The sequence below is a fragment of the Carettochelys insculpta genome, chromosome 6 (genome assembly GCF_033958435.1).
Source record: "Carettochelys insculpta isolate YL-2023 chromosome 6, ASM3395843v1, whole genome shotgun sequence".
NCBI classification, from domain to species: domain Eukaryota; kingdom Metazoa; phylum Chordata; order Testudines; family Carettochelyidae; genus Carettochelys; species Carettochelys insculpta.
Genome location: NC_134142.1, coordinates 13,613,414 through 13,639,051, shown reverse-complemented (window position 1 = coordinate 13,639,051; position 25,638 = coordinate 13,613,414). Strand labels below are relative to the sequence as shown.

The 25,638-nt window shown below is 44.6% G+C and overlaps 1 protein-coding gene and 1 pseudogene across 1 annotated transcript in view; one reads left to right on the top strand and one right to left on the bottom strand.

The window, feature by feature from the left end:
- RTN1 (reticulon 1) overlaps window positions 1–25,638 on the top strand; it is a 195,352-nt gene that overhangs the window by 30,772 nt on the left and 138,942 nt on the right. The gene's annotated exons all lie outside the window — the stretch shown is intronic.
- On the bottom strand, window positions 7,677–7,760 carry LOC142015523 (U4 spliceosomal RNA; annotated as a pseudogene).

The following is a 25,638-nucleotide window of genomic DNA, read 5'->3' as shown; positions in this document are numbered from 1 at the left end:
CTAAGTTGAGCTTCATTCATGAAGAGGGGATTGATCCTTAAAGTCCCAGGAGCAAACAGATGGTATAAATGGGGGTGGTGTGTGTGTGTGTGTGCGTGCGCACGCGCACGTGTTCAATAACGATTTTTTTTTTTTTAGCAAAACACCTGGCAGAAACAGTGTCACTGGACTGTTTCCTTACTGATAACAGATTAGGAGCTTTTGTGTAAAATATTAATGCCCAATTTCTACACCTGATTTTTATATCTGAATACCTAAAATGTTAGCATCAAATTAAATTTAAACACATGCATAAAATCAGGCATGTACTAGAGTACATTGCTGACTCAGAGATTAAGTGGCCGGGCTTTAGTGGGAATGGGAACCTGTATGTCAAATCATTCAGATTTGTGGGTGCCCAGTGCCTTGAAAAATAAGATTTTATAAAGCGGTCCCATGTTAAGAAAATTTTGGCTTAGGTTCCTACACAGCAATATTTCCTGTGCTGTGTTGGTACCAGAATGATATTGACTAGGTTCATCCTTGTCAGTTTTGCCTTGCAACTGACAATGTGGTGAAAGCTTGCTGCTCAGAGCTAAAGCTCCCATCAATCCTGAGTCCATGCCTGGGACTGCAGAGACCTGCTGCACAGGAATGCAGCTATTTTCAGTTTCATAACTGCCTGTGCTTTACAGAGTGATGAAAGAGAAAGTGGGGAAAGGCACTGAGAAGGTAAGTGGGAAGAGATGAAAAAAGAGGACAAGGGTATGAGTGATGGAACATAACCCACTTTCTGTATTGCAATGTTTTATTGATCAATTGTTTGCAGCTGCTGACATTACTTTCTACATCAACCATTACTGTAAGCCCAGGAGATATTCCATTCTTTAAAATGATCTTCTACTTTTTTTTTTTTTTACTTGGCTTGGGGATAACATTGTTTTCAACTCTGGACAGGAAACATCTATTTAGTATAACTCTGAAAAGCAACAATTAGCAACAAATGCATTTTCCAAATAATGAATGGTGTTTATTCCCCAAATCAATGTCTTTAGACATTTTTTTAAAAAATATGCTTTAGAACACACAATAATTCAGTGTGTATTAACTGGCAGGAGATCTATGTTTGCTCTGTTGTTCCCATCAGCCTTGGAATTTAAATTGTTAACCCTGGATGGTACTTACTGGCCAATAACACTTTGAGATCACAAGCCTGATGGGGCATCTGCAGGTGCTGGGCTGTCCTACAACCAGGGGTTCAGCCAGCTTAAGTACAGTGCTCGGAGGTGTAACAATTCACGCCCCTGAGTGATGCAGCTAGGTAGGTTTAAAATTTAAGTGTGGACCAGCTATAAGGATCTCCCCTATGCATCTTTGCAGCCTCCCTTTCTGGGGCTGTAGAAGAATTTATACAGGCCTAGAGATCAACTGATGTTACATCAATCTTCTTTAACTGTCCTAGTACAGTTACAATGCTGCCCAGAAGCTCCACAGCAGCTCCAGCCCTGTCTGGCCATAGCCCCTACACTGCCCTGTCTTGTGAGGTGCTCCTTCAGGACAGGCTGTAGCTATTATCCACAGTGCCTACCTGGGAGAATTCTGCTCCAGTTGCAATGTCCTGTTTACTTTGGATAATGGGGCTGAATGGGAATGGGGCCTTTACCCCCAGTGGTCTGCAGCAGGGTGCTATGCTAATGAGGGCAGCCACCTTCAGTTTAGACAAGACCAAATTTTTAGACTTATTTATTGGCCTAAAATCAGGATTTCCACACAGCCACCCCCATCCTCTCTGATGGTTTGTTAAAATCATTAGCTCATTACTGCAACAGCCAACCTCTTTAAATTAAAGGGGGTGGTAATTGACTACATCCATGTTAGTGACGAGCCAACTCAGCGTTTGATAAAACTCTCTTACTCTTTTACTCCTACCAAAGGTAGATGCCCATAGATATCTAGAAGCCCTGGGTCTGATTCTACTGTCACGCTGATGTAACTGAGCACTTGTCCACATGTTGCTTTAGTCTAGAACACTGTGTACATTTTAATCTTCATTATCATATTGTGCACTCACCGGCCCATGTGGGCCCTGCTGCTGTTCACTAGAAGTTCCCTTGTGTGCATTACATAGGTCCGTTTGAAATGGAATGACATGAACACACATGAAGGAAATTACAGCGTACACCAGCAGGGCCACACGGGCCAGTTCATCACAACAGTCTCATGTGGACTGAAATTTATACTACTCTGGTGTGGATCAAAGCATCACATAGACAAGCCCACAGTGAGTGAGTTGCAGGCAAACAAGGCACTTCTGTGGAAATATCCCCACTCTTTGGGCTCAAAAAAAAATTAGAGAAGTTCCTGGGGGGATAGGTCTGTCAGTGACAGTCAGGGGGCAGCTCCATGCTCTGGGCATCTCTAAACCTGTTGATTGCTAAAAGCTGGGTCTTGGCAATAGGGAAGGGATCATTTGAAACTGCCATGTTCTGTTTGTTCTGCCTGAGGCATCTGGTACTGGCTGCTGTCAGAAGTAAGGATGCTGGGCTAGACAGACCATTGGTCCGACCCAGTACAGCTGTTCGTCTATTCTTAACACTCACTGCCCATCATCTCAATAGAGTTTAAAATGTTGACATCCTGAGCGAGTGTTCTGAGACAGGAGGAAAAGAAAGAAGAATGGTGCTGAAGGAGTGGGTTCACAAAGCCCTGGAAAGAGGGAGGGGGTTGGCAGGGTTGCAAGTAGTCCCTAAAACAGAGCAGGATTTGGCGTAGGGGCTGCATAGTGCTACTTAAAGTAGGGGAACCATGGATTTTTCTCTGCCTGTACCTGACCAAATTCTTCCCCTCTCAGATGCCATCAGCTTGACCAGCCTATGAGGGCCCAGGAGCCTCTACACCCTACTCCGTCCAAATTTTGAGTGAGTGGCTGTGTAACCTGGCATGCAAGGTGGCGGTACCCCTGAAGTCTGCCCTGGCCACAGCCTGGGTGGTGTCTTTAGCCTATGCCTAGCAAGGTGACACCCCTGGAGCTTTAGGAGATGAATGGAGGGATGCTAGGAACCCCATGAGTACAATGCATTCGGCCTGGAGGTGTGATGAATTCATGAATGCCATTTTCTAGAACTCAGCCTATACTCGTGGAGCCTTAATTTTCCAGTGTCACCCACCTAAAGTATAATCTGTGGAGTCATTCAGATGCACACACCAGAATTCTGTGTAATGTAGAAACCCCAGGAGTCCCTAAAGAGGGCGGAATAAAGAAAGACACATTCTAACCCATAAGGAAAACACTGTCACATTTTAAATCCCAAGTAAGTTTTCGAGGGTCGTTTAAATACAACTGAGATGTTTGAGGAGAGTATTTACAGGCTCTGTATTCATAAGGTCGCAACTCCTTTAGATTCCTTTAAAAATACCAGAGGGGTTTCTTTAGGGAGCAGGACAAAAAGTCTTTTCACTACCGTACATGGAACAAGGCCTCTCATTGAAGACCAAGCGAAAAACCTAGGGCAAGATCCTCAGCTGGTGTAAACTGGTGTAGCGCCATTAAGCCAATTCTCTCCCTTTGGAAGGCAAACAACCTAAGTCTGTACCACGCTTCCAGCAGTGTTTATGCATTCTTGTGCTTTGCAGAAATCTGCAAAAAAGCCCCCTCTGCTGGATGCTTTGTCCTGTTTAAGGCTAGACCTGGGGGTTAGTGGTTGATACTCTGTTGACTTTTCACTGATAAATTCCCAACTCCATGTCAGAAAATATTTGGCAACTGCGCAATCAGTCTTTGTTTTCCCCTTGGCTTTCTGTGCTTTGGAACAGGGAGGTAGTTAGGGGTGTGCCTGAGTGGGTCGCAAGCCACCCACTTTGCATCCAGGCCCCACTCCCACAGCTTCCCATGGCTGTCTGTGTACCCCGGCACTTGCCCCACTCCACCAGCTCACCCTGCACTCCGACCAGGGAGTGGGATCAAAGTGTGGGGGCTTACCTCGCACTGCCAGATGCTCCAGCCTGGGAGAGGGATGAGAGCTAGCCCTCTGTGTCCGATGCTGCAGCAGGGGAGCAGGTTTGCAGCTTGTGGGGGTCGTATCTTGCCCTGCCAGACACTGCAGCTTGGAAGTGGGGTCGGGGCTCAGGGGCTAACTCTGCTCTGCCTGGTGTTCCAGACACAGACCAGGGTTGGGTTCAGGGCCTTCCCCTATTCTGCCAGGTACTTCAGCAAGGAAGCAGGGGTCAGTGGGCCAGGGGATTACCCTGCTGTGCCCAGCACTCCTTCCAGAGAATGGAAGCAGCAGGGCTAGAACCTGCACTGGGCTGTCACACCCAGGCAATCCCCTGCATGCAGACCCTGCTCTCCAGGTGAATCTCTCTGTTCCCTGGCCAGCATGTCTATCCCCACCCTCCCACCCCATGCTGGTTGTGGGGAAGCAGTTCCTGTCCCCTTACCCCCATCATGGCCCACCCACCCCATGTCCCCTTCTGGCTACACTACTGGTGTGGAGGTGAGCAGTACATTAAAGACTTTATTCATGTCACACTGTCCACAAGCCACTCTGCCTTGTGACCTGTAGCAGTGGAAGAATCATCTGGAGCTGACCTTTCTCCAATCTGCAAACTGAAAAACAAAAATGTCCTCTATAGCCTTTCATTATGAAACTGTGATTACGTCAGCTAGGATAAAAATATAAACGCACTCAACCCTCCTAGGTAAGCTCATCAGCAGCTGGAAGCAGAAGCATCTTTTCCCTGAACAATTAGCTGAACAATTAGCCAGGTGCATTTTGGGGGATTTTTCAACTTCCTCTGAAATTCTTGTGAAATCCACAGTTGGAGAAAGGCTATTGGACTGATCGGTATCTCTCCTGGTTGGGCAAGTCTTATGCTGCCAGTAGACGGAGCCTTTCCCAATCCAGTTCTCTAATTCTCTTAGGAATGGGTACATGGTATTTAGAGCATTTCCAAAGTGCTGCAATGTGCAGCGTTTTGTGGGCCATCTTTGTCATTTGTGGAGGTCCCAGCTGCAAACAATCGCACACTTTTGCTTTTGCTGAAGACTGAAATAAGCCTGAAGCTGGCTCTTTACTTTCTTTTCTTTTGGGTGTGGGAGAACCGTTCCACCTGTTGTTTGGGTGAACTATGGCAGAGGTTCCCTTAGCCCCTTCTTGGCATCTTCTTGGTGGTTTACTGGCCACAGCTATTACCCTGCCCTTCTCTCCATTAGCTCTTTATAGACAATACTTTCTGACATGGAGAAAATACCTCTCTGGTCTCCCCTCCCCAGAACTGGTCATATTTTTCTCATCTGTCTCTTGGAGAAAGTGCAAAATGAATCATCAGCTGCTGTGAGAGTGTTGAGTGTACAGAGGAAAACATCCCCAGAAAAGCATATGGGCAAAGAAAATGACAAGCAAGAAGATTCCTTAAACAAACAAGACAGCTTTCCCATCCAGTGTGAGAATCGTGAAGATTCAACACAATGGTGCCAGGCACAGGAAAGAAGAGTCTGAGAGGTAAGGGAATGTAAGTACAGTCTTAGGCCAGATTCTCTGCTACATGAGAGCTGTGACAATCTGAGGCTCTGACCCCATATATGCAGTGCTGTACACTCTGAATCAGTAAATAATAAAACCCTATCTGCATCCTGTACTGAGCCCTGTCCCGTGCCAGGAGTAGCCTTGCTTGAAAGCATTTGGTCCGGAGCTAGATGTAAAAATGTCTGATGGCAACATGATAAGGATCTGTTTTGTTTGCTGTGTTCTTGTATTGTCTGGCCATATCCCCTGGGGCTGGAGAACCAGCTAAAGTGGGACTGAACTGCAAGATAAATCCCTTGGGCCAATTTCAGAACCTTCCCAAACCTTCCCTAGGGCTGGGCTTCACTGAAAGGGAATGGGCCATAATGAATGTTTTTGGCAACTTTGGGCAGAGGCACTTGTCCCACAGGAGCAACCTGCCTAGAACTTGCAGAGAAGGCAGGAGGGAAGAGCTTGGACCGTGTTCCAGCCTGTGTACATATGGTTGGAATGCCAGCTGCAGTTGTAAAAAGTTGTCTAATAAAGAGCTCGTTTGGTTTTCAAAATACGGAGTCCCCTGATGGTAGTATCCAGCATGTAATACATGAAACAAGGTAGTGGAGAAATTCATGAGGGTCTTAGCAGCATGGATTTGTCTTGGTGGGAGAGGGACATTGGGCAGAAAAAATGTGTACGGAAACTGGGGCATGAGGGAGATGTTAGGTGGTGGCTGGGCATGTCATTGTTCCCACACCCAAGCCTTGTAGCTTCCAATTACAGCTCCCACCTTTTGTCCTTTCCCAATACTTACTTTGCTGTTGAAATAGAACCAAACCTCTGCCTCACAGTGCTACTGTCTAGCCAGCCGCGCTCTTTTATGTCTGACAGTTATGCTGAGACACTTTGGTCTAGTCCCTTCATTCCTGATTCTGTCATGTTGCCCTGTTTTGGGTTGCAAGCCAAACTCTGTCACAGGAGCACTTCACAATCTGAGAGGTGGAGGAGGAGAAAGAGGGTGTGACTCATGAGAACCAGAACCCAGCACCAGCTGGGTCTGACTTTAGCAGCAAAGTTGAGGGATGAGAAGGGAGCCAGAGTGGAAAGGGGAGGAGTGAAACTAGCAGAATAGGGCCCAGGAGCTTTGTCTGTGTGGACTTTTAACCAGATTTGCTGAAACTGGGGCAAAGCCTTGATTTCAGTAAAATCAGCTGAATTTCTGGGAAGTGTCACAGAGCCCAGGGGATACTTCCAGTAGTGACAGATACTTGGTTGCCCTATTTATAATAGAGAAATCTAGTCAGACTGGGTGGAAATTTTTTTTCTTCAAACTATTTTTTGGTTGTGGTGAAACTTTTTTGCAGAATGTCCAGTTTGTTGCTGAAAATTTCTAACGCCCCCAAAATTTTGTTTTTCAAAAATAGAAAACTCTTTGGCTTTCAGTTGCTCAAAAATTTAAAAACACAATTTTAATGACAGATACCAGAGAAGCTCTGTTAACTAAGTGGACATGTATTTTATTTGAGAAAATACTTTGATTACAAATTTTTGACCAGCTTTGAAAGCCAACTGAGAACAGTTTTCTTCCAGTGTGTTTTCTTGCTTGGTTTTTAATCTTTAAAATACTAACTGCTGATCTCCTTCCCTGAAGAATTCTGACACTCTGGAGTCACAGGAGCTATGAGAGCCTAAGATGAAACTTCCCCTGTGCCCTTGATTAGAAGCTATGATACATGCAGCTCAGGATTCAACCTCATTGGAGGTCAGATTCCCAGTTCCCCTAGAAATAGCCTTAGTCTTCTAGGGGTGAAGGATAAAAGGAAGTTGGGACCAGTACTCCCTGTAAGCTGAAGGCTTGCATGGCCACTCAGGATAGATTCGGGTGCTGTCCAGCTGATTAGTAGCACCCACAGCCAGCAGCATATATTTCCACAGGTGGTGCACATACACACATGCCTGGGCACACATAACAAAATTTATTCCACACAAGTCTGCATGTGTTTTATTCTTTGTCTCCTTTACTATGAACTGGGACATACACAGGTGGAGATGAGGGTGTGGGTGTCAGAGTGCATATTTTATTTTAGGCAGGAAACTTTTCCTTTCATAGCCTGAGGTGCCAGATTCAATCCCATGACTAAGCAGGTGTGGGTTAAACAAGCAGTGTGAGGGGGAGGGGGAGGGATCTCCTTTTGTGTGTTTCATAATAAAGTTTCCAATTAGCAATAATTGCACCTCTGATTAACTTCATTGGCTGCAATACTGCCACTATACATGTGCAACGAAGGGGTACCATGCAGATGCTGAAGTCTGCATATAGAGAGCAGCTTGCAGTGCTGAGACCTTAGAATTTATTCTTGGTGTGTTCTCTGACTCCCCTCCTATTTAGGTTAATGGAAGAATTCACACTGGGGACCTCTTCCCTATCTTTTGGAATGGATTTGAAATTCTTTCCATGATGATGTTTGCTTCTTACGAGGAATGAACACTGTACCCGTGTTCGTTAGGCTTGTTTCTTATCATTCAGTTTAAAAGTATTTGTATGTGGGAAGGGACTTTTCCAAATGCATTTATAATTCTGCTAAATCTAAAACATGTAACATAACTTTGCATGAAGAGGAAGAACTTGTATGTCATAGGGACGCAGTCAACATGAAAATCTCTAGAGCTGGTCATAAAATGAGCCCTGAATTTTATTTTTGTTTTCAGCTTTTATTTTTTAATTTTTCAACCAGCTCTGCAAACTACATTCTAGCTAAATGTTATCCCTTCAGTTACTAACATCTAAGATCACTGGGAACAGAGAAAGGTACTCTTTTCATGGTGTGCATTGTGATGCAGTTTTGACTGTGCTGAGCGTCTGGGAGTTCATATTTCAAACAGAGCCTCATTTTCCTATCACTATAACTTCAACCCATAACACACTTCACTGCATGCAGATGATGAGTTCCCCTTTTTTCTACACGGCCTCTCTTACAGGTAGAATATTCATAAGCATCTGCTACAGTCTGCGGTGTCCAAAGGGGCCTGCTAAAGTTAGATGCTCAATTCCCATTGAATGTCAAAGTGGTGCACTTAACTCTCCTTCTCCTCTTTGCAAATCCTGCTGCCTTAGTTCCAAGGGGCTCAGATGAAAGTGTCTGTGTAAACTACATATGTGACCCTGTCTGCACAGTGAATGCAGGGTCATCTGAGCTGGAAAAGGAGTCATTTCTTAAGCTGGTGTGAACAGGAGAGTGCAATCTGCCAGTCTAGAGAAAATTAAGTTTATTGGGCTAGGTGTGCAGAACTGTGCATATTCTGTTGTCAGGAGAACATTTTCTATAGGTGAAGACTCACTGAAGTGTAGAATCCATTTATCCATCAGAACAGATCAGCCTAACAGACCAGTTTGCTTGGGAGAATCAGAGGAGTGACCTCATCTTGCCAGTTAGTTGTACAGCTTGCTTAATATTGATGCAGAGTGTTTTTTCTTCATTAAGATGTTTTTCCTTCATTAAGAGAATTAATTTATGCATTCTGTTTATCAACTCTCCGTCCCTGCTTCATTTCCAGAATAATTTGCTCATTTAATAAGTTAAATGTAGGAGCTTGTCTGCAAATTTTAGAAAGTGTTTGTTTTAGGAATTAACCTGCGAGACATGCCACCTCTTATTATAACCTGAAACCAGAAAAGTAAATGGAAGTTTTGACGAAGCCTGCCTGTTTGACCTCACTTGAAAAGACTGATGGAAGTATACAAAATAATGACCAATGTGGAGAAAGTAAATAAGGAAAAGTTACTTACTCCTTACCATAACATGAGAACTAGGGATCACCATAAGAAATTAATAGCCATCAGGTTTAAAACAAACAAAAGGAATTATTTCTTCACACAACACATAGTTAGTCTGTGGAAGTCCCTGCGAGAGGATGTTGTAAAGGCCAAAACCATAACTGCATTTAAAAATGAAGTTGATAACTTGCATGGAGGGTAGGTCCATCAAAGGCTATTAGCCAGAATGGTCAGGTATGGCATCCTAAACCTGTGTTTGTCAGAGAGGATGAAGGGATGGATCACTTGATTACCTGTTTGGTTCATTTTCTCTGGGGCCACTGTAAGAAGACAGGATACTGGGTTAGGTGGACCTTTGAGCTGATCCAATATGGCCATTCTTATGCTCTAAGGGTCTTAGGATGAGGCACTGCTCAGGTAACAGAGACAGGGTCCCTCCCTCAGTCTGGGAGCAGAGGCCATGAGGTAATTTTAGTTTCCAAGGAAAATGTTGTTGGAGGAATAGGTCTGAGGTGCAAGAGGGGGCCTGTGAGGAACACTGAGCAGAGATTGCATGTGTAAAGTGAGCTAGATTGGTAACTCAGGGTTGCCACATGCTCTGTCCATCCACTGAGGTGTGGTGAGTAGTGGCACAGGGATCATCCTGCTGTCCTTCCAATGTTTATGGAAAATCCCCCTGCAAAGACAGAAAACATAGTTGAGCCTCCATGTCCATCCAGTTCTTGGCCTTTTGCTGACGTAGTGAGCCCAAAGAGTGGCTTGGTCTATACTACGCAGGTAAGGCGATTGCAGATACATAGTTGCATAGTTAGAACTGACTTGTCTGCAGTCAACTTAACTGGCTATCTTCACAGAGGGAGGTCGACGGGAGAGTTTCTCCCATCGACCTTCCTTACTCATTGTGATTTCGAGGAGTACAGGGGTCAACTGCCAATCCCAGGTAGTTCAATATCATGTGTCTCTATCAGGCACGCAAAATTGAACTCCGGAAGATCCACCCTGACTGGGTCAATTTGCTGCATATTCTAGATGTACCCAGTGTGTCTTATGCTGTGTGAACAAGGTACAGCCCCTCTCCCAAGAAGCTTATGATCTGAGCTTCTCTGTCCCCAGTACTAGTCTTGCTTGTGATGGTGGTTTGTGTGTATGTGATACGTACACGTGTCTGTTTGACAGAGGCGATGATCTCTCTGTATGCTAATGAATGACCACTGGATGATAAGGGGGGACTGATGTCTTCTGATCAGCATCCAGTCCAGATGAGCAACCTGGGGAAGAGTCTTTGTAACCTGTATCTGTAGTGTAACTAGCCCCACGGGGCATCCGTTCCTCTTTATACACCAGAGATAGGGCACCAGGGATGAGTCATGAGGAGGAATGAAGCCCTTGGTTACGCCCTTCTCCTGTGACATCCCAGAGGGGGATCAGAGGGCGCGTGGGAACATTTCAAGTTTCAATGTTGAGCCTTCATGAGACGCTGCTACATTTTGGATAACGTATTTTTATGCCAGGGGTTTGGACTTTTTACTTAATTTTTTTCACACATAATAGAGCCTAGGACCCTGTTCTGTTTTCCCTACTCACATGAGTGGCTCTAATGAGCAGCGCCCCAGGGACAGTTCCAAAGCTGAGTACAGTCAGTGGGATTTCTGTTGGGAAAGATTTCAGCCCTGACTTAAAGCCTCATGCAGCTCCATCAACTTCAGGTTAGGGCTAAAACACTAGGAAGAATCTGGCTCTAATGCTGTAGGGCAGGATGGAGAAGGCACCAGAAATGTTTCATTGCAAACCTGGGACTTTTTTGTAGGTCAGATGCTGAAACCCTTTAGCTGTGAGACCCAGTGGAACTTCAGGGCTTCTCCATTTTATGTCTTCGGGGACAGAGAGCACCAAGGAATGGGGCATGGTTCCCTCCCCTCCACCCCGTGCCAGCACAACAGGCTGCTTGCAGGTGGGGGTATTCTTTGCCTGCAAGAAGTGGGTAGAAGCAAGTGCGCTGCCCTGGCTCTCTGGGGAGTTCCCACAGGTGTTCTGCCTCTCCTGGGCAATGTGGCTCCTGAGGCTTCCGCTGGGGTAGGCCCACTGCGCACTGCCCCTTACAATGGGTACATCAAACCCTTTGTTCTGGGCTCATGTTAGAACCACTGTTGGCTCTGTAGTCAGCAGGAAAGTGAACTTTTCTTGCCAAATGTTGAGCCATGTAAGAGCCACTCAGCCTGTCATGACTGGGCAGGAGTGAAAAATGCTAGTTAGATGCCCAGACTGACATTATCAGGGTTGTTTAGGGGATTTAGGAATGCAGCTTGCATTAATTTTAAGTCTGTTACAATTAATGGAAGATAAACCTCTGACCTTAAGGGAAGAGATATGGCTAAATCCACTAGCCTGCTTTGAAGAATCTAGATTTTGATCTTTCGACTCTGCTCCCCATTTGAGGAGAGGGAGGAGTCCTGCAACTAAGATTTCTTCTGTATGGAGGTGATGTTCTGAGGGCCATTGAACACTCTTAGAATCAGCTGTCCACTTATGGTGAGCTTTTTAGGATTGTTTGGCAGCATGTCCAGGGACAAATACAATCCTCTTCCCGCACCCGAGTTTCTACATTGTGATTGCATGCATCTGGGCTTGCAAAAGCTCATATGTAATGGTATGCCTAATTTACATTTCTATTTACTGCAGTTACAATGCACCCCCTTGCCAGGTAGTTGCAAAACTATTTATTTCAATGGGCACTTGAATGTATGTATGCTAAACTGCATGCAGAAATGAAAAATAAAGGTGTATGAATAATTTTTCATGCAAAAATGCCAGTGGACAGTTTATGAAATGGGGCTTGTAATGTAATGCAAGAGCAGCAAAGAATTACTGTAACATTTCAAGTTCAAAAAGTGTAATTGGGAACCCTCTACCCCACCCCAAACAAAGGTAACAGAACAAAAATGAGTGGCAGGATGACTGTGATAAAAGGAACCCTTGGAATTAATCCCCTTATGTAATTGTGTGTTATTTTGATTCCAAATGCAGAGAAGCTCACACTTGGGTAACATGTCTCTTGGTAGTTTGTTCATCTGTGAATTTTCCTGACAGGTAGCCTAGGAATAGCTCTGAGACACTAGCAATGCATGTGTGCTATCCAGGGCACAATACTGAGTCATTTTAAAGCCACCTACAATAGTACTTTGCAAGAAGTACTAATTATTTTAAGTGTAAGTCTCTTACTGGTGGGAGAAAGGAGCTTACGCCTTCAGTTTCTCATCTGGGTTCTAACTGTGGTCAATATATACATTTTAATATTCGTATGAATTAAGACTAAAATGGTAGGCTGTTCCACTGTGAAAGGGTATGTGTATGAGGATATGAGTCTGAAAAGGTGTGACTCTGCAAATCTGTGTGGCTGTGGTATGGTCTGTACTCTCTAGAGCCAGGAACAGAAATTAGGATTCCTGGTTCCCAACAATCCTTTGTCATCTATCCAATTGTTATACAAATTACCATTAACAAGCGTGTTATATTCCCCTCTAGAGACTGGTCAAAATACAGACTAACAGCCAGTTGCTACTGCTAGTCATCTCTTCAGTTAGGGGGACTGTGCATCTAAAGAGTTTGGGTTCCCATCCTGATGATGGTCTGTCCATCTGAACAGTCAATATGATTCCGCGTGATGGAATATCTGTGTTTTGCATGTTTGCTTTTTAAAAAATGTAGAAAACCGCACACACAAAGCTAGGGCAAATGCATGTTCTTAGTGGAGCCACGTCAAGCACACAGTGGCTACGTCTACATGTGAAGCCTACATCGAAGTAGCTTATTTCGATGTAGCAACATCGAAATAGGCTATTTCAATGAATAACGTCTGCACATCCTCCAGGGCTGGCAACGTCGATGTTCAACTTCGACGTTGCTCAGCACCACATCGAAATAGGCGCTGCGAGGGAACGTCTACACGCCAAAGTAGCACACATCGAAATAAGGGTGCCAGGCACAGCTGCAGACAGGGTCACAGGGTGGACTCAACAGCAAGCCGCTCCCTTAAAGGGCCCCTCCCAGACACAGTTGCACTAAACAACACAAGATCCACAGAGCCAACAACTGGTTGCAGACCCTGTGCCTGCAGCATGGATCCCCAGCTGCAGCAGCAGCAGCCAGAAGCCCTGGGCTAAGGGCTGCTGCCCACAGTGACCATAGAGCACCGCAAGGGCTGGAGAGAGTGTCTCTCAACCCCTCAGCTGATGGCCGCCATGGAGGACCCCGCTATTTCGAAGTTGCGGGACGCGCAATGACTACACGGTCCCTACTTCGACGTTCAATGTCGAAGTAGGGCGCTATCCCCATCTCCTGATGAGGATAGCGACTTCGACGTCTAGCCGCCTAACGTCGAAGTTAACTTCGAAATAGCGCCCGACGCGTGTAGCCGTGACGGGCACTATTTCGAAGTTAGTGCCGCTACTTCGAAGTAGCGTGCACGTGTAGACACGGCTAGTGGGGGCAAAAAGAAAGCCCCAACAATTAGGAAATGCCAGAATTAAGATTGCTGTGAGGAGCTGCCCAAAAGAAGCCATCTTCAGGGCACAACCAGAAGTCTACTGAGCCTCTGGAATAGTGACCAAAGCGTGAAGAGAGACATGAATCTTTCATGTGGTCTGGCACGTAAATATCTTGTGATGCTGGCTACAGCAATGCTTTGCAAACTCCAGCTGTCACATTCTGTTAACACTGTAAACAAGAAGATGGCAGCATTATCACCTTGAAATTGTAACCAAACTTGTTTGCTTGAGCAATTGGCTGAACAAGAAATAGAACTTAATGACTTGTAGGTGCTAAAGTTTTATGTTGTTTTATATTTGAATGCAGGTTTTTTACAGAATTCTACATTTGTAAGTTCAGGTTTCATGGTAAAGTGGTCATACTGCAGTACTAGTATTTGGTGAATTGAAAAAGACTATTTCTTTTGCAGTGCAAATAATTGTAATAAAATATAAAGTGAGCACTGTACTCTTTTATTCTGTGTTGTAAATTGAAATCAATACATTTGAAAATGTGGAAAACATCCAAAATACTGAAACAAATGGTACTCTGTTATTGTTTAACAATGTGTTTAATCATGATTAATTTCTAATCCCGTGACAACCTAAAACCTATATCTGTATAAAGTATGGAATTTGCTTTCAATTCCAGCTGTTCAAGTTGTGGGCCACTTTTCAATCCTGCCTTTTTTTTTTAATTGTGATAAAATTTTCATCAGCCTTAGAAAAATTGAAAATGCTACTAGGAAATGTTTAATAGTCATAGAAATGCAGGGCCTGAATGGATTTCTTAGAGGTCACCAGTACCTTGTGCTAAGTCAGGACCAAGTATACCTCTTATAACTGACTGGTGTTTGTTCTTTAAGAGCCTCCAGTGATGAAGGTTTCACAACTTCACTTGAAGGCCTGTTCCAGAATTACTCTATCCTGTTAGTTAGAAGGTTTTTCCTAATATCCAATCTAAATCTCTCTTGCTGTAGATTCTTCTCCTGCCTTCACTGGACATGAAGAACAACTGATAAATGTCCTCTTTATAACAGAGCTTAATATATTTGAAGACTGTTATCAGCTCCCCTCCCCATCTTCTTTGCTCCAGACTAAACAGGCCCCTTTTTTCAAACTTTCCTCATAAGGCAAGCTTTCTAAATCTTTTATTACTTTTGTTGCTCTCCAATGGACTCTCTGCAATTCGGTCACTTTGTTCCTAAAATCTGTTGCCCAGAATTGGACAAAGTGATCCAGCTCGGGTCTCATCACTGCCGAGTACAGCAGGACAATTGCCACGTGTGTTTTACACAGAATCCTATGATTGGAAGGGACCATAAGCATCATCTAGTCTAGCCACTCGTCAAGATGCAGGGTTTGTTCTGCCTAATACATAACTCCTGTTAATGCACCCTAGAATCATAAGAGCCTCTTTTTTTGCAGCTGCATCATGTACTGACTCATAGTCAATTTGTGATCCACTATGACTCCTTGATTCTTTTCAGCTGTATTACCACCTACGCAGTTATTCCTAATTTTTGTAGCTCTGTATTTGATTTTTTCTTTCTAAATGAAGTAGTTTGCACTTGTCCTTACTAATTTCAACTTGTTAAATTCAGACCAGTTCTCCAATTTGTCAAGGTTGTTTTCCAAATTTATCTTTTTCAGTGAAAACAGAAATTTGCTAATTTTGAAAAGAAATATCAAAAGAAAACATGATATTTTTGTGGAAAAACCATGTCCACAATTTTCCATGAAAAGCTATTTTTCAAGGAAAATAACCATTTTTTGGGTCAAAAATGTCTTAGCCATCTCTCATATACATAAAATTGATGGATAAAGCCTGCCCACGTAACGTTAATTTGTAACTGGCATTTTGTAACTTTTGAGCCCTCGACTTTGCAACCTTTATGTTTTTGTAATGTAGCAGGTTGGCTGTAATTTTATATGTAATTTAAACACGCCACTATAAATGTATCCTCTTCAATCTAGACAGGAGTTTTATAGACTGTAGTTCATAGGAAGCTAGCCTTTGATCCATTTTCTGACAGGGGCTCATGCAGAATAATCACTTAAGTTCAGCCCTCAGGAGCACTGTGGAAACCCCTGAGATAAGTAATGGGCCATATCCTCAGCTGGCACACAATGGCATAGCTTGACTGCCTCAGTAGAGTGGAGTACCAGTCGGCAGCACCAGCAGTACTCAGATGGTGATGATGGTGATATAACAGTTAATCAGAATCCTAGGGCTGGAACAGACCTCAGGAGGTCATCGATTTCAGTCCCCTGCCCGAAGTAGGACCAACCCAATTAAATCATCCAAGCCGGGACTTTCAAACCAGGACTTAAAAACCTCCAAGGATGGAGATTCCACCACCTCTCTAGGCAACTCATTCCAGTGCTTTACCATCCTCCTAGTGAATTAGTTTTTCCTAATATCAAACCTAGACCTTTCCCACTGCAACTTGAAACCATTGCTCCTTGTTCTGCCATCCATTGCTACTGAGAACATCCTCTCTCCATCCTCTTTAGAACCTCCCGTCAGGAAGTTGAAGGTTGGTATCAAATCACCTCTTACTCTTCTCTTCTGCAAACTGAATAAGCCCATATCCCTCAGCCTCTCCTCATAGGTCATGTGCTCTAGCCCCCTAATCATTCTGGTTGCCCTCCTGTGGACCCTCTCCAATGCATCCAATACCAGAGGAGAAACACTGTGCAGGACTCTACCTATTTGTGTTCTTTTGTGTAAGATATCTCTAAATCTTTAATGACCAAACACTGGCATGACCTCTGTTGCGTATGTCATCTATTTATCAGAGCACAATTCTCCTTGGCACAGTTCTCACACGACTGACTCCTTGTATCACCAGCATTGTTAGATTTAAGGACCTGGGTTGACTTGTTGGTCAGAAGGAGCTCAGATCTTCTCATTTGCAAGATACAACAGAATCATAGCCTCAGGGGAACTGTCTGAAGTCCCATATCTTTGAAGTGAGTTTTAATAACATTCTGTGAGTGGAATAGTTTCCTTTCCCTTTTTGTTGACTGTGTGCCTGACCAACGATGAGTCACAGTAAGAGCAGCCCTGTGTCTGCTTTGCTGAAGAGGTTGGATATGCACATGATAGACTCAGTACCATCTCATTAATGGTTCACTCCATTACATGTCACCCATTTCCTGTTCTCAGTCTAAAATCTAGGAATATTGTGTTGCCTCCTGGTAACAAGGCAACTTGCCCCAGGGCCTGGAGAACCTGGAGGTGAACTAACCCTGAATCTAAGGTGAACCCTGCCTTCCCCCTCCTCCTGTGGGATCAGGTAATTGTCTGTGAAAGGCAGCAGAGGGCTCCAGTGAAGAGAAGGTGCTCAAAAACAGAGACTGATATGAATGGACAGACTCCAGGAAAGTGCTGGGATTTGGGCCTAAGACTCCAGCCAGGAAGGCCTGGGAGCCATCTGCTAAACCGGGAGAGACCCTGGGCAAGCAAAGCAAAGAGTGCAACAGCTCTCCACAGAAGAAGGCTTGGACGAAGGAAGAGAAATGCTTGGTTGGAAGACTTCAACTGGGGACCTTGTGCTATTTTCTGTGAATAAACCCAGAGGTCAGGAGAGGTGTTTTGACCTCTGGAAAAATGTGTGCTGTCTATGTAAGGAATTCTTTGGCTACGTCTACACGTGAAGCCTACATCGAAGTAGCCTATTTCAATGTGGTGACATCGAAATAGGCTATTTCAATGAATAACGTCTACACGTCCTCCAGGGCTGGCAACGTCGATGTTCAACATCGACGTTGCGCAGCACCACATCGAAATAGGCGCAGCGAGGGAACATCTACACGCCAAAGTAGCACACATCGAAATAAGGGTGCCAGGCACAGCTGCAGACAGGGTCACAGGGCGGACTCAACAGCAAGCCGCTCCCTTAAAGGGCCCCTCCCAGCCACACTTGCACTAAACAGCACAAGATACACAGAGCCGACAACGAGTTGCAGACCCTGTGCATGCAGCATGAATCCCCCGCTGCAGCAGCAGCAGCCAGAAGCCCTGGGCTAAGGGCTGCTGCCCACAGTGACCATAGAGCCCCGCACGGGCTGCAGAGACAGCATCTCTCAACCCCCCAGCTGATGGCTGCCATGGAGGACCCCAGAATTTCGACGTTGCGGGACGCGGATCGTCTACACAGTCCCTACTTCAACATTGAACGTCGAAGTAGGGCGCTATTCCGATCCCCTCATGAGGTTAGCGACTTCGACGTCTCGCCGCCTAACGTCGAAGTTAACTTCAAAATAGCGCCCGACGCGTGTAGCTGCGACGGGCACTATTTCGAAGTTAGTGCCGCTACTTCGAAGTAGCGTGCACGTGTAGACACAGCTTTTGAGGGAGAAATTATTATCAGGTCAGTGCAGAGGAGACCATGCCCCTGGGCATGCTTAGGAGGTAGCCACATGGCTACAGTCCTTCTGAGCCTTGCAAGGAAATATTCTGGGGAAATGCTCTATGTGGAGCCATAAATGTCTGTGACTTCCCTGAAAGCTCGTGATGAAAATTAAAAATAGCCTAGTATTGCCAGGCACTCCTGGTTCTGGTGACAATGTCAATGGTGTGAGTGCAGCTGGAGTGACTCATACATGTCATCAGCACCCAAGGAAGAGCTGCACCTCACAGGAGTGAGAGAACACACTGGAGATGTCTTTATCCAGTCCACTTTTGCAGTGTAGTACTGAACTGACAAAGTGAGCGAGCTCTTCTCTTAATCATCTTTGGCAACTTTTATGTTTAAAAATAGAACTGGTAGAATCCCGGGGGGCACAGCAGCATGAGCGTGCATTGAGGTTCCAGTGACTCTTGCTTCTACTGTGTTCATATCCCCTATTTCTCCATATTGGGAAACCACGTTTATGTTCACAGTAGTATTTGGAGAATGACCTCCTTTGATCAGGGCTATTTAGCAATTAGATTCGTATTTGCTATTCATAAGTCATTGGTTATTCTCATCATCCAGGCAGAGAGCAGAAATAATATTGGTTGACTCTGCAACTACTGGAAAATAACAAATAGATCCACATGGATCGATTCACAGTTTTTGTAAGGGCTTAATTTGCTGGATAACTTATTCACAATTAACTGTCCGACCATAGCTGATGCAGCAGGACCAGCTTTTCAAAATGGCCCGTCTCCCATTTAGACACCTAAACAAAATGTCTTGATTTTTAAAAGTGCTCAGTGGCTGCTAATTCCCCTGGAGACCAAAGGCAGCAAGCTCTTTAGCAAATCTGGCCCTAGCATTTCACAGCTCTGTAACATCTGGTTATGTATTATATCACACTGAATCACGTGACACTGGCAAAATGGTCCTCTACTCCCTAAACAATTGTTTTTGCATATATACTTTCTCAGTGTAAGGAATGTGCCAGCAGGAACTCAATGCTGCTGAAGGCTGGGAGGAATGTATCTCCCAGAGATCATTTGCATGAGAATGCAAAGCTGTGCGTATGTGATACCTTGCAAACAAAGCCTGATGGGTAGCAAGGAAGCAATGAGATTTTTGTGTATTGTAAACACATTGTTGTAAAATCACAATTTATGCTAACACTCAGTATAAGAATGCTCCAAGTCGTTGTGGGAAACAGGGCAGTCATCATAACTGCGTAAGACATGGATAACACAGGGCTCCCCTGGTTTAAAGCATTGTAAAGAAAAGGGGAGGGGGAGGATATGAGTTGAATCAGCTAGCTGAGTACCTTGGCCCTGCCTAAGCTTTGGCCATATAGTAAAAGCCTGATTTAACTAGCCCTCCCCACCTGTTAAAAGATAGAGCTGGATACTAGTGTTTGTATCTTGTATGAGCCTCTACTTTGGTAGATGCTGTGAGCTGAAATCACAGAGTGGTAGCTAAGGCCAAATCCACAGCAGGTGGTAGGAGCAGTGGACAGATGGACAGTGTGACCGGCGGCTAGCCGGTAGGAGGAGTGGTGGACGGACGGTGTGGTTGGCAGCCGGCTGGTAGAAGGAGCGGTGAACGGATGGTGCAACTGGTGGATGGCGCAGCTGGCTGGTAGAAGCCGCTGTGGATGGATGGATGGTGTGTCCGGCAGACAGAGGGTAGAGGAGCAGCAGACAGACAGACGGTGTGACCAGCAGTGAGCTGGTAGGAGGAGCAGTGGGCGGACAGTGCAACCAGTGGACGGCTGGTGTGGCAGCTGGCAAGGAGCAAGCAGAATGCCTGACCAGCACAAAGGTGGAATTGCCTCAGTTTCCATGAGGGAATGCATCAACGTGGGGTGTCAGGGCCTGCACGGATTGGACCGAGTTGTAATTGGGGCATTTGAAATGGGGGTATGGAGAAAGTTGGGTGTGTGGATTGGCTGTTTACAGTATTGGACTGGTGAGCCTGAGAGTCCAAGGACATTGCCCAATCCATTTGAGCTGGGACAGTTACTGGAGGCTTGGTTATGAACTCTGGGTGTGGTATTTTCCCAAGTTTATGCTAATTGACCTTTCTGCCTCTTTTATTAAAAGTTCTTTTCTACACACAGACTCTGTGCTTGCGAGTGGGGAAGCATTGCCTGTCCGAAGCGCCCAAGGGTGTGTGAATTTCCCAGACTACTGGGTGGGGGCTTGAGCCGGTTCTGTGGGAGATGGATGAAAAGGAACCCCTAAATGTTGAACCTGGCCCTGTTTGCTGCTGACTCCTTCCAGCAAAAGGGTTACATCAGTAAAGCCATGGTCCATGCATGCACAAACCCTAGGATAAATTTGGTCCCCTTCTAGACATCCCACTAAAATTGCTGTGTTATTATTATTTACATGAGCACCTGGCAGTCTCAATCAAGATCAAGGCCCTGTTGTGAAAGGTGCTGTACAAACACATAGTAAGAGATCCTTGCTTTGGAGTGCTTGTAGTCTAAGTAGTAAATAGTCTTAGTCATGTTGTCTCATGATTTGCTTGTGCTTCCCCATCTTTCTGGCTGTATCAATCTGTTGCCTCATGTTATCCTTACTTTGCCTCTCTTTCGGGCAAGGACTGTCTTTGTTCTGCGTTTGTACAGCACCTAGCACAATGGTCCATGGGAGCTACTGGGTACTGTTGCAGTTCAGATAAGTAATCCATGTTATTATTAGCAGTTAAGTCCCAATTAAGTGAAATACACTCTGTGTTTATATACATTCAAGGGCTGAATAGTGAGGCAGTAGGCTGCCTTTTTAGGACTATCATCTCTTGCAAAGCTATAGCTCAAAAGTCTGGTTTGATCAATTGGAAAAAAAATATTTGTGTCAAGCAATAGGCTTTTGTTGTCCTGTTTGTTCTTTCAGTGCTGTTGCAGGAAGCAATATAGGTTGTTACAACCCGGCTTGACAAAGAACAAAGAAGAAGTTACTGTACATCTCATGGAACAACAACATAAAATAATTACTGCACTGTTCCTGTTAGTGAGCACAGCAAAGCCTACAATGAACTTCTAGGAGCTGTAGTGTGTTGAATGTTCCTATCGAGCCATTTAAGAGATTGTGGCAAGGGCCCCTTTTACGCAAGCCACTGCTTCGCTCAGACTCTTGCCCCTTTCCTCCAGCCCCTGTGGTAGGAGCTCAGCCACTCCTCCTGAGTCTCCCTCATTTGCTGGCTCTCAACTCTTGCTTTCTTGCTCTGCACCTCTCTAACTTCCTCCCATCTCATCCCTGCTTCCAATTGTGGAGGTTTTTAAAGGCCTTCATCAAGCCAGCAGTGGAATCAGCTGGCCCCAGTCCACCTGAGCCAGCTCCCTCCCAGCTGCTCCTGATTGCCCTGCTGCCTTCTGCTTCTATTTAGCAAAACCAAAAAAGCAGTCATGGAGCGCTTTAAAAACTAACAAAATAATTTAATAGCTGATGAGCTTTCTTGGGGCAGACCTGCTTTTTGAGGTCTGGAGATAGTGTTGTACTGGAAAAGGCATGATGGATTTATAGCACTTTGGCTGTGTCTATGGCTGTGCTACACAGGCACATATCTTCGAAATAGCCATATTTCGAAGATTACTAATGAGGCACTGAATTGAATATTCAGTGCCTCATTAGCATTAGGACACTTCGGGCCGCAGCGCTTCGAAAGCACCGCTTTCAAAAGCATGTGGCTATACGGCGGTCCTTTTTGAAAGGACCTGCACCTTTCGAAATCCCCTTATTCCAATCAGCGATCGGGATAAGGGGATTTCAAAAGGTGCGGGGTGCTTTAGAAAAGGACCCCCATGTAGCCGCGTGCTTTTGAAAGCGGCACTTTCGAAGTGCCGCAGCCGGAAGCGTCCTAATGCTAATGAGGCACTGAATATTCAATTCAGCACCTCATTAGTAATCTTCGAAATGGCCATTAGCATGGCTATTTCAAAGATTTGTGCCCGTGTAGACACACCCAGAGATCGATCAAACAAACAAACAAATAAAACTGACAAATCAGAAAATTACTAATTATAAGTGTCCTGCCTGAGATCATAGCATAGCAATATTAGCATATTCCAAACCTGCCCTACCACCCCCATTCCAAGCACATTCAGCTGTACTGGTGGAACTGCAGTGTGCTGGTATAACTGGGTCTGTACTATACTATATCAGAATTTTCCACATGTGAAGAAGTGGGTCTGCCCCATGAAAGCTCATAACCTAATAAATTATTTTGTTCGTCTTTAAAGTGCTACAGGGCTGCATTTTTGCTGTGAAGATACAGCCCAACATGGCTACTTCTCTGTGACTATACTTAGGGGGGTTTGCCATGACAGCTCTGTCGGTCCGTTGGTCAATGTTGGTCTTTACAACACAAGCCACGTAGTTGTGATGGAAGGTTTTTATACTATAGCCCTCACTTTCATCTTACTTTTCATATTTCTATTTGCAACCTGCTACTTGCACCTCTCCTTCTGCTGCTGATCTAAAATATCCATCCAGCACAACTTCTGTGTGTCATCCTTTACCTGGGGTATAGGGTTTCCTCAACTGATAGTATTCTACAAACGCTATTGACTGCAGTGCTGACTGCTGTACAGAATACAATTGAAGTCAGTGGGCCAGATTTTGCTCTGCCACACTGTCATAAATCTTAAAGCCAGTGGAGTGACTCTGAATTTTTGCTGGTGTAATCAATTGCCCAATGAAACTCGTCATGGCTGTAAATATTATAGCGGCTAATAGGTATTTGCAGTATTTTGTTGACAAAACTTGCAGAGCATCTACACACAAAATGCATTTTGTCAACACTGTCAACAAAACTCCGTACTTCCACCAACAGTGTTCTGCCTGTCTGTGATGAGGAATAATGTCTTGGTCAACAGTTTCTGTTGACAAAAAGCTGTATAGACACTGTGGGAGTCCCTCTGTTGACAGATAGGGCTTTGAGTTCACTGGGCAGCCCTGTTTGCTGAGCTTCCGGTTGCCCATTCTGTCGAGAGAGCAAGCAGATATTTGTATCCCAAAATAAAAACCCTGCAGCCAAACACCATGCTCAAAATACCAGGGGTATTTCAAGCATGGTATTTCGTTCTCACTAACCCTCATTGTACAAGGGGTAGCCGGAAGTTCAAAGTAGGAGCTTATTTGTAGCTGGCACCAGGTTTGAAATAAGTTCCCTCGAAATAACTTACGCAATTTGTGCAAAACAGTGTAGCCCTAGCCTCAAAGTGTAATTTCCTGCTCTGTAGGATAAAGGACCAGTTCCACTAACTCAGCTGGTGCAGAACCTGATTATTACACACAAGCAATTCTGTCGTTGCACTGTGGAAGGGGCCTTTTTCCTGTGTGTAGCTTTCCAAATCCGGTGTATTGTTTTTATCCTACAAGAAGGTAGAGGAGGTTAATAGGGATAAATCTCTTACAAAAAAGTCTCATTGGTTGGTTTTAGTTCACATCATAGCCACACATTGCTTTACCATGAAGGGAAAAGTGAGACTCGTTTGCTGTTTTAGAAGCTTTGGAAGAGGCATTGTGGTACAACGGCTAGGTTACTGGGTTATGATAAAGAGTGGGGTTCTAGTCAACAAACAGGGCAATGGCAAGAATCAGGATGTTGGTCCTGTCACTACACTCTCTTATCTGCTCTCTGGGATCTCCCCAGCAAGCCAGATCTGGTTTGGATAAAATTTGAGTTTGCTTTGTGCACAGCTCCGGCAGATGGCATTCTACTCAGCTGTGGTCTCTAAAGATGACAGGAAATAATCACTTGTGTTATTGGTTACACACTGCTGATGATGATCAGAGACAATAGTGTTCACAATACATAAAAGGGTAGCTCACAAGAAGACTAGTCAGTTCATTTCTAAAGGAACAAAACCCAAGAAGTCCTGTGATACCTTATAGACTAAGATATTTTGGAGCATAAGCTTTCGTGGGTGAAGACCCACTTTGTCAGATGCATCTGATGAAGCGGGTCTTTGCACACGAAAACTTGTGCTCCAAAATATCGGTTAGTCTATAAGGTGCCACAGGACTTCTTGTTTTAGAAGATACAGACTAACTTGGCTATCTCTCTGATACTCATAACCCCAGAAACTCAGAATTTCAGGGCCCATTTTCCTGGTAGCATCAGCCTCTCCCTCATATCTTTCAGTATGTTCTCCAGGATTTTATTTTGGGCAGCATGTTGGTCTAGGGGGCTGATCCTCCCCAAGGGTAGAAGAGGTCCTAGGTTCAAGTCCCAGACAAGCCCTTCTTCTACCTTTCTCTGATACCCTGCCTGGGCAGCTGCTGTTCTTGTGGCTATAACTTCAGCATCTGTCCTGGCATCTCTCTGGAACTTGCTCTATTTCACAATACCCATTGGAAGGCTCTCAACACCATTAAAGGACACAAAAGTATATAGTTTGTGCTTCTCTTAGTGCTGCTGGGTTGTTTACTTTAATGTTCACTGGATGAGGAGAAATCTTCTCTTAGTTATATTCTTGGTGTACAGTCAGGAGGCAAAGTCCTGGTGTGGGATTCAAAGCACTTACAAGTACTATTTTGCTGCCAACCCATGAACTAATTGATTTCTGCAACTCCCTTAAAAAAAAGTATTGTTACACAAGAATCTCTTACCAGAAACTACTGATCTGGACGCCATTAGATCCAGACTTCACCAGAGGCCTATGAAAAAGCTGCTCATGAATACCTACTGTAAGTAGAGTGCGCATAGCACCTGTAAATCACTATAGCTATTGCATTTCATATATTATACATACCTAGCATAAAGTCTAATTATGGTGATAAATCAAGCCTAATGCATCTGTGTCTCTTTGGTAGGCAGGGAGATGCAAGTGAAAATTAACAGAGAGGAAGCTGTGCTAGTCTATATACTATCAAAACAAAAAAGCAGTCAAGTAGCACTTTAAAGATTAACAAAATAATTTATTAGGTGAGCTTTCGTGGGACAGACCCACTTCTTCAGTCTGTTCTGGTGTGGCTATGGTCTGAAGAAGTGGGTCTGTCTCACGAAAGCTCACCTAATAAATTATTTTGTTAGTCTTTAAAGTGCTACTTGACTGCTTCTTTGTTTTGCAAGTGAAAATGTTTGTGTGTACTCATAAGAAGTTGGAATTGCCACAGGCTAGCCTAAATCCAGCAAAGGAGGAAAGGCCAGGTAAAATATATCGCTCTGGCTGTATGTGTATGCACAACCTATGCATGTACACTTGTATAATCTATGTGTATGTGCATCTCTTGTTTAATAGTCTGCCATTTCATTCTCTGCAGGCAACATGTGCTAATTCCAGACATGAATAAGGAGAAATAGTTTCGTACTAGATACTTTTGAAGACATCACCATCACAAATGAGACCTCTGTGGAAACGGAGAGACACAGCAAAATGTGTTTCTGTCACTGCGAGGTTTGCCAGATGAAGCTGTAGATAAAGTAATGGCTGAAGTTTCACTCTAGGGTAT